Here is an 8,537-nt window from a genome sequence, read left to right on the forward strand (position 1 = left end):
TATCACAACTTCACCACCCCTGGCAGCCAATTCATTTTTTTTCCTTATGGAGATAAAAAGAAAAAAGGGGAAGACAGTAGAAGAGAGAGCGAAGGAGAAATGGAGAGACACCTGCAGCCCTGCTTCACCACTCCTGAAGCTTCCCCCCTGCAGATGGGGACCAGGGGCCTGAACCTGGGTCCTACAGTCTTAACAGTGTGTCACCGTCCAGCTTCCCAGATGCAGTCTTCACATGCTCACACAGATGTTCCCTGCTTCCAGGAAGCTCTTAGAGTTACACAGACTTATGAGGTGGTATGACTGACATAGCCCAGCCTTGCAAATAGTGTGGAGAGCTGGCTTTTGTGGGGTCTTCTGTTACAACTTACATCTACAAGTCATGGAAAAATGAAAACATAAATCAAATCCCACTAGGAAATATAACCACAAACCACTGTAGAAATGATGTGACTGTACTTTAATAACAATCACTGTGACACGGGAAGCAACACCAGTGACCGCCTGCTCTGGTCAAGGCTGTGGAGCTGGGGGAGGAGCTGGGGATATTTGAATGGGGCTTTAGATCTGGAAATCGACACTGCTATTAAGGTGATCTACATGGCTTCTCCAGGTAAGACTCTGTTCCCTAGATGTAAGCTTTGCTGTCATTTATTCCATGTTCAGATCCTGTTCCTGAAATAGATTTTACTACCGAGCTCAAACTGACAAGAAGGGACTTTTCAGCACTAAGGAACCCACTTGTTTTGGCTTATCACATCTTCTATTTTCTTGTTGCACTGTGTGCCCCAAAAGTGAGAGAGAGAGAGAGAGAGAGAGAGAGAGAGACCTGCACAAGACAAGTCTACATTCTGTGCAATGAGAGGCCCAGATGGGCAGTCAGCTGGCAGCTTGGTGAGAGCTTCTTAGCAGTTTCTGAACCAGAGACCAGAGACCCACAGACTTCTCCCCTACAAGTCTGCCCCTGCTCCCTAATGAAGAAACCTCAGCTTTCTAATGCATCGAATTGCAAAGCTTTCTGAAAGGCTGTTAAGCGTGAGAGGTTTCTGCTCCCAAACATTTTGTTTCCCTAGCACATAAGGGTTGACTAAGGGTCCCAGGCATCTTGGAACCCACCTTGATCACTCCTGGTGTTCTAATGTGTCCCCTTTCTCCCTCTCCCTCTCCCTCTCCCTCCATCCCTTCCTCCCTCTCCCTCTCCCTCCATCCCTCCCTCCCTCTCCCTCTCCCTCCATCCCTTCCTCCCTCTCCCTCTCCCTCTCCCTCCATCCCTTCCTCCCTCTCCCTCTCCCTCTATCCCTTCCTCCCTCTCCCTCTCCCTCTCCCTCCATCCCTTCCTCCCTCTCCCTCTCCCTCTCTCTTTCTGTGTTCTATGCCTAGGCTTCTCCTAACAGCCCCCTTCAATCTCTTCTTAGAAACCCTACAGATTCTGAGGTCTAACAGAAATCCAAATCTTAGAGGCACAGAAAGAAGGAAAAGCATTTCCACAGCCCTGTAGAATCCGTCCATGCGTGAAGGCAGTGGGGAGCTTAGCTGGCACAGAGAGACTCTGGATAGCTACCACGCAGGAGACTGAAGGGTAGAACACACAGCTAACCTGTGACAGGCACAGCACACACAGATGACCCATGACAGGCACAGCCCACAGATGACCTCTGACAGGCACAGCACACAGATAAGCCATGACAGGCACAGCACACAGACGACCTCTGACAGGCACGGCACACAGACGACCTCTGACAGGCACGGCACACAGATGACCCATGACAGACACAGCACACAGATGACCTCTGACAGGCACAGCACACAGATGACCTCTGACAGACACAGCACACAGATGACCCGTGACAGGCACAGCACACAGATGACCCATGACAGGCACAGCACACAGATGACCCGTGACAGGCACAGCACACAGATGACCCATGACAGGCACAGCACACTGTGAAGCCCTTACGTGCAGCTCTCTGTGGCTATACAAGGCTCAGACTCCCTCAACCTTGCCACTCAAAAGTCCCGCTCCAAGCTCAGGCACAAAGAACTGCCCAGCCCAGTTTAGTCTTTCACTTGCAGCTGGAGCTACACTAGCAGAAGCCTGTAGAACCATTCACCCTGTCATTTCCACTCCTGTCAGAGGACACACATCTTCCCACAGAGAGCAGAGAGAGCCACTCTGCTCAGACAGCCCCAAAGCGGCTTCGCTCCTGTGCACCCTCCTTACCAGGGCCTACACTCAGAAGTGAGGGCTAGGGGGTCGGGCGGTGGCGCAGCGGGTTAAGCGCATGTGGCGCAAAGCACAAGGACCGGCGTAAGGATCCCGGTTCAAGCCCCTGGCTCCCCACCTGCAGGGGAGTCGCTTCCCAGGCGGTGAAGCAGGTCTGCAGGTGTCTGTCTTTCTCTCCCCTTCTCTGTCTTCCCCTCCTCTCTCCATTTCTCTCTGTCCTATCCAACAACGAATTGTGTCAACAAGGGCAATAATAATAACCACAACGAAGCTACAACAAGGGCAACAAAAGGGGGATAAAAATGGCCTCCAGGAGCGGTGGATTCATGGTACAGGCACCGAGCCCAGCAATAACCCTGGAGGAGGGGAAAAAAAAAAAAAGTGAGGGCTACGACACTTTGCAAAACTCTTCCTCAAGTGGACCAAAGGGGCTGCTGCCTTTTTGAAAGAAATTGGAAGGAGAGTGAACTCCAACTGCCCGGCAAATATATATTCCAGCCCCTGAGAATAACCACTGAACTCAGGCCTCTCCTGAAATGGATCCTGGATGAGACTCTCAACAGCTTGTGTGCCGAGTCCATTCCTACTGCAACAGTTCGAAATGCCAGTGTACGTTTTCAGAGAAGGCAGGGACAGATTTGGCTTTCGAAAACCTTGAGACTTCCGACCAGTCAGCTCTGGCATCTAGTTCTCTAGGGTTACAATTAAAAAGCGACTGTTTGATTCAGAAGGCCTGTTTGGAACACACTTACAGGCTGCTCTGGGCCTCACGCACAGGAGGGAACTCCACGGACCCACACTTCTCTTGCAGCGACTTCAGGACACACGTGGAGTCCGGGACACTGACAGCCTGACCCTCTGCACCCAGTTTACGGTTTCCCTGGGTCATCGGATCATGACACGTCGTTCTTGAAATAGAGGAACTTTTTTCTAAAATCTGAAACGCAGACCCAGTGCTGTGTTTTTTGACCCGCCCTTTAATTTCTTGGTGCTGTCTCCGTTTTACGCTTGCACATAAATTTAGCAAAGTAATTTTAGGTCACTAGATTTGCACTGTTACAAACCAAGAGGCTTTGGGTCCTTTTTTTTTTTTTTTTTCTCGTTGCCTCCAGGATTATTGCTGGGGCTCAGTGCCGGCATTATGAATTCACTGCTCCCAGTGGACATGTTTTGCCCTCTTTGTGTTTTATTGGATGGGACAGAGAGAAATTGAGAGGGGAGGGGAGACAGAGAGGGGGAGAGAAAGAGAGACACCTTCAGACCTGCTTCACTGCTTGTGAAGTGACCCCCCCTGCAGGTGGGGAGCCTGGACTCAAACCCGGATCCTTGTGCAGGCTCTTGTGCTTAGTACTTTGTGTCTTTAACGAGGTGTGCTACCACCCGGACCCATCCCTCCTCTCCTATATGCTACGCTGTTTATCCACAGAATGATGGCTTTGAATCAATACATTCAGGTGCTGGCATAGAGACTTGTACAAAGAAGGAATTTTGGCCCTAGGAATTAAGTGCCAACCCTCACAACACTGAGCAGCCTAGCAAGGCAGAGAAGTAGCCAGTAAGGTATTGAGGGCGGGCTTCTCCATCGACTACCCTGACTTTCCAACTCTCATGGTTGCCACCTAGTATCAGAACTGTCAGAAACGGTGCCCGAGATGTTAGGAGACCTTCATGGCATCCGAGAGGTTTGTCTGCCAAAGCAGGTCCTGGAGTTCTTGTGGGTTCAAAAGGAAGGTCTGGGTCATAGCACCCAGGGTACTTGAGAGGGTTATTCCCAGGGGAAAAGTTCCTTTATTCTTGTAGTCTGGGGGAGGAAGGTTTGGGGTGTTCTCCTTCTCCTGGGAACGTCTGCATGGGGGACAATGGCGAAGGAAGGAAGGAGGGAAGGAAGGGAGGGAGGGAGGGAGGGAGGGAGGGAGGGAGGGAGGGAGGGAGGGAGGCCTAATGGCACTTGCATTGAGAGACTGAGTCCCAAGTGCTGCTGAAAGCAGCCCAGAGCATTAGAAGCTGTGGTTCCACTCATGATATCTGGGTCCTAGTTGAAGCCACCTTAGACATGGCTTGCTCCCCAGACCCCAGAAGCCTCATAAGAAGCATAAAGTGACTCGCAAGAACGTCCAGAAAGGAGGTCTGTGGACTCAGAGCTGCCCTGACAGTCATGCAACGTGGCAATGTCTCTCAGCTCTCCACGTCCTATGAGCTGCTGCTGTTTTTGCTCCTACTGAGGAAAGAATTTAAAGACACTGGTTCCTCTGCCTGGTGCAGAAAGGGGCCCCCTCCCTTTATTATTTCTGCTGTGGCTGTGAACGATGGCTAACAAGGAAAAACTCAGAGCTAATGTTAACTTTAAGAATAAAAGGAGCCATGAGGGAAAGATAGAAACAGGCTGGGGGTGTGGATCCACCTGCCGATGCCCATGTCCAGTGGAGAAGCAGTGACAGATGCTAGAACTCCCACCTTCTGTTCCCCATAAACAAGTTTTGGTCCAGACTCCCAGAGGGGAAGAAATGTCAGGGGAAGATGACCAGAGGGCTCTGAACCCCAATTTCATCAGGACCAGAAGCATCTGTCACCAGGAATTTTTTTTTTTAATACCATCACTGAAAGGGAAGAGAATCTGGAAAACACCAGAGGAAGTCAGGTGCAGTTTCTCTTATCTCAGAGAGAGGAGAAAAAAACAAAAAAAGAAGTAAGTGTGACTTAGAATAGAAAGAAATGAAGGCAGGACCATAGGAAAAAATGGACAAGAAAATAGATATATAGAGATATTTACATAAAGGGGGAGAGGGAGAGATAGATGGCCTATGGAGAACTACTGCAGTTTGCAATGGAGGGGGTGGGGACACAGAAGTCTGGTGGTGGGAACGGTGTGGGATTATGCCTCTTTTATACTATTTTATAATCTAGTAAATTAATATTAAATCACTAATAAAAAATTTAAAAAACACTACATGTTTTAAACTTATTTATAAATTGCACAGTAAAAAATAAATACGTAAATAAAAAAAGAGGGGACATCATTCAGCTACCTACTTAGAGCATGAGATACCAGTCCATGTACTGCACATACAAGTTAAAACTAAGTTGGGATGAGTTTCAGAGATGCTTCTATTTTATTTTATTTTATTTTATTTTATTTACTTCTGTAGCTGGCATTCCACTAGGACCTGAGTCTCATCCCCATGGATAAAAGATCAGACAGTCTGACGGTATGAGATCCGAGATTCAACAAGATTCTTCCTGGACGGAGACACAAAACGCAAGACCAGTGTGTGGGGTGGGGCGGGGGATTCTATGCACGTGCAGTCTAGTTCCATCTCCCGTTCAAGAGGGTAAATGTACTTTTCCAAACTTTTCTCCAAGCAGGCAGGTGAGATGAAATCACTAAGACCTCCTCATGAAACAATCCATCCATGCAAATAAGCCCTCATCACCTTACCCTGAACTTTCAAAAATAAAACAAAGTCCTCATAAAGGGCTTAGGAGAGAGCAGAAATGGAAATTCTCCTTACCACCACCTACTATAGAGCAAACATCTCAAAAAAATAATGTATGTACCCCACTTGCTAGCTGGGAATAACTTCCAGAAACTTTCATGGATTCCAGTCAAAGTTGGGATTACCCAAACCATAATTGGCACTTGCTTTAGAACCACGGGACTTTACCTACTGCCCTGCTTTCTGAAGCCGGATTCTAATACACCATCTGCCTCTGGCTGCGTTGATCTATTTGGTTCCAAGTTATGTGCACTCCTGGAGCCTGTCCCAGCAGAGGAAGGGTTAACCTGGCAATGTGACATTTGGGGGGAGGCTAAGGTGGAGAGGGGAGGCCAGCAGGTCTGGGACTGGAGGCGACCCTGCAGAGAACTGAAAGTCACACTCCAGAATCAGGCCCTACTGACAGACCAGCCCTATGTCTTCTGCCAGCAATTCTCCTTTTTTTTTTTTTTTTTTTTTAGATTCATACTAATCAAAGTTTTCTGAAGTTCGGAAGCAGGTGGACTGTGGCTTGTACAGAGAACGTGTTCCTTTAATAGGGGAGAGAGAGAGATGGAGAGAGAGAGGGAAGAGAGATGGAGAGAGAGAGAGACGAGAGACTTCCGCACTGAACTGCTGTCAGTCTTTACTGACCGACTCTTAATAACAGGCCCCTTGGCTTAAAAATACCGAGGTGGCTCTGACAATAACAGCAGGACAGATGACAGATTTCAGACAGAAACCAACAAAGTAAAGAAGGGAGGGAAACAAAAATAAAAGCCAACCGGACTGCATTTTTAAACTTTCCGGATTTTCCAACTGCGGTGGCAAACGGGAAGCTTATGGGAGGGGGTGTGCCAGGGGGTCCCCAGCCTCAAACTGGGATGGGGTGGGGTTCTGGGACCGATCAAGGTGACAGCCAAGCCCACACCTATGGGGAACTCCAGAGGGGTCCCCAACTCAGCCCTCACCCCAGCCCACCCAGTGTGCGCTACTTTGGGGGCGCCTGCCTGCATCTCTCCACCTTTTGGCGTGTCTCTTGGGGCGCAGTACTGGGGAGTGGGGGTCACCACTCTGTCCCGTGTCCCCAATCGCCACGCCAGGTCCCCGATGCCCCTCAGGCCAGCTGGCGCTTGACTTACCAGGGAAGGCGTGTCCAGCACGTGTGTCCCCTCGTGTAGGTGCCCGGAGATGCGTCCTACCCTGCGCACCGACTTCCCCCAGCGCTGCGGGGTTCAGCCCATGGTGTGGGCGCTGGCCTCTGGGAGCCTCGCGCCAATGGCTGCTGTGCCGCCCCACAAGCCTGGGGGGGGGTCTGGGGGTGTACTGGGGGCGGGGTGGGGGCCAGGGAGAGCCAGGTGCACAGGGTGGGACGGGGGGGGGGGAGCTGTAGGAGTGGCTCCAGTTGGTGGTTGAGCGCTCCTGGAAGTGGGGTGCACCTCCCGGTCCTTGCGCTCCTGGAGAGGCGGGTGCGCCCCTGGATATGGATATGGGGTGAACCCCAGTCCCTGCGTGCCTTAGTAGGGGTGCGCTCCTGCAAGTGGGGGCGTCCTGACTGGTGGCACCTGGATTTGGGGGTGCGCTCTTAGAAGCGGGTTGCACCGGGTTGGTGCGCCTGGTCCCTGGGTGCCTGGAATGTAGGGGTGCGCCCCATCCTGGGTGCGCTTCCGCGGAGCAGCGCTCGACCCTCGGACCCGCTGTGGTGGCTTTGCGCCCTGGACCAGCCGGCCGCCGAGCGTGAGGACTCAGCTGCAAACTCCCTGAGTAGGCGGAGGAGGGTGGGGGCGCGGCACCGTGTGGGGGGCGAAGGGGGAGGAGCGGGAGGAGGAGGGAGAGGATAAGGAGGGGGAGGGGAGGGGGCGATTAAGGAGGGGAAGGGGAGAACAGAGAGAAGGAGGGAAAGGATGGAGAGGCGGAGGGGAAGGAGGAGGAGAAAGAGGGGGAAGGGGAGGGAGGCGAAGGGGGAGGAGGAGGAGCGGCCAGAGAGTGGGGTGGATCTGAGTGCCCAGCACAGACAAGGTTCCTGGAGCCCAGCAGCGACCGAGGGAGGGGACAGCCATCCCGGGGTGCTCCCCACCCCTGCCTAGGCCCTCCCTGCAGAAGACTGAGAAAAGTCACACAAGCCGACAGTGACCTGAGCGCCCAGGATGCAGATGGGAAGCCAGGCGACACCCCCAGAGTATTGAAGAAGGGACTGGGTGCCTGGAACCCGGCTTCCAAGAGACCCCAGTCACTACCTGAGCAGCCCTAGAACCCAGGGATGGAGCAGGGGCTGAGGTGGGGGGCCCAGTGCAAGATGAGCAGAGTGAGGTCTCCCAGATGCCCAGGACACAGTGACAGTTGCCCCCAAGGCTGAGCTGGGCGCCTCGGCCTGTCCAGCCAGCACCCCTGGGTGCCCACCTGACGCTTACCTGCCAGCGGCCGCCTTCTCTGGGGTCCCGTGAGCACCCTCACTACCTTCCCTGGGAGACCTCCAGGAACCCATCTGGGACCCTCTCCAGCCCTCTTTCCTCTCCTCTCCTCTTCCCACTGAGTGAAAACGGCTCCTGTCCCTCCCTCTCCCAGCTTTTAACAGCCAAGCATTTCAGCAAAACAGCCTGAAAAGAAATCGAAGCCTTCCCCCCACCCACCCACCCCCACACCCCTAGCCCGGACACCCCCACCCCCAGGGAAGAGAGGGAATAAGAGCTCCTTTAATTTGAAAAATAATAATTAAAACCCCTCCACTTTTAAGGCCTGGAACATAATCTATTAATTGGTCGCTATTAACATGCAGTTTTATTGACCTCAGCACACACAGAAGTCTGATTGTGAACTGGGAGTGTTTTCAATGAAACTGCAGT

The 8,537-nt window shown here is 52.1% G+C and overlaps 1 protein-coding gene across 5 annotated transcripts in view; it reads right to left on the reverse strand.

Moving 5' to 3' along the window:
• Window positions 1–8,187, reverse strand: part of ERG (ETS transcription factor ERG) — a 245,049-nt gene extending 236,862 nt beyond the window's left edge. For 4 of the 5 annotated variants that reach the window (XM_060198718.1, XM_060198716.1, XM_060198713.1 and 1 more), the window contains exon 1: window positions 6,837–7,352. The gene's annotated coding sequence lies outside the window, so the exon portion shown is untranslated. Of the gene's footprint in view, window positions 1–6,836; window positions 7,353–8,105 lie in introns of those variants that run through there. The other variant, XM_060198715.1, reaches the window with a different exon arrangement.
• Window positions 8,188–8,537: the final 350 nt, after the last annotated feature.

The sequence above is a fragment of the Erinaceus europaeus genome, chromosome 9, assembly GCF_950295315.1.
Source record: "Erinaceus europaeus chromosome 9, mEriEur2.1, whole genome shotgun sequence".
NCBI classification, from domain to species: domain Eukaryota; kingdom Metazoa; phylum Chordata; class Mammalia; order Eulipotyphla; family Erinaceidae; genus Erinaceus; species Erinaceus europaeus.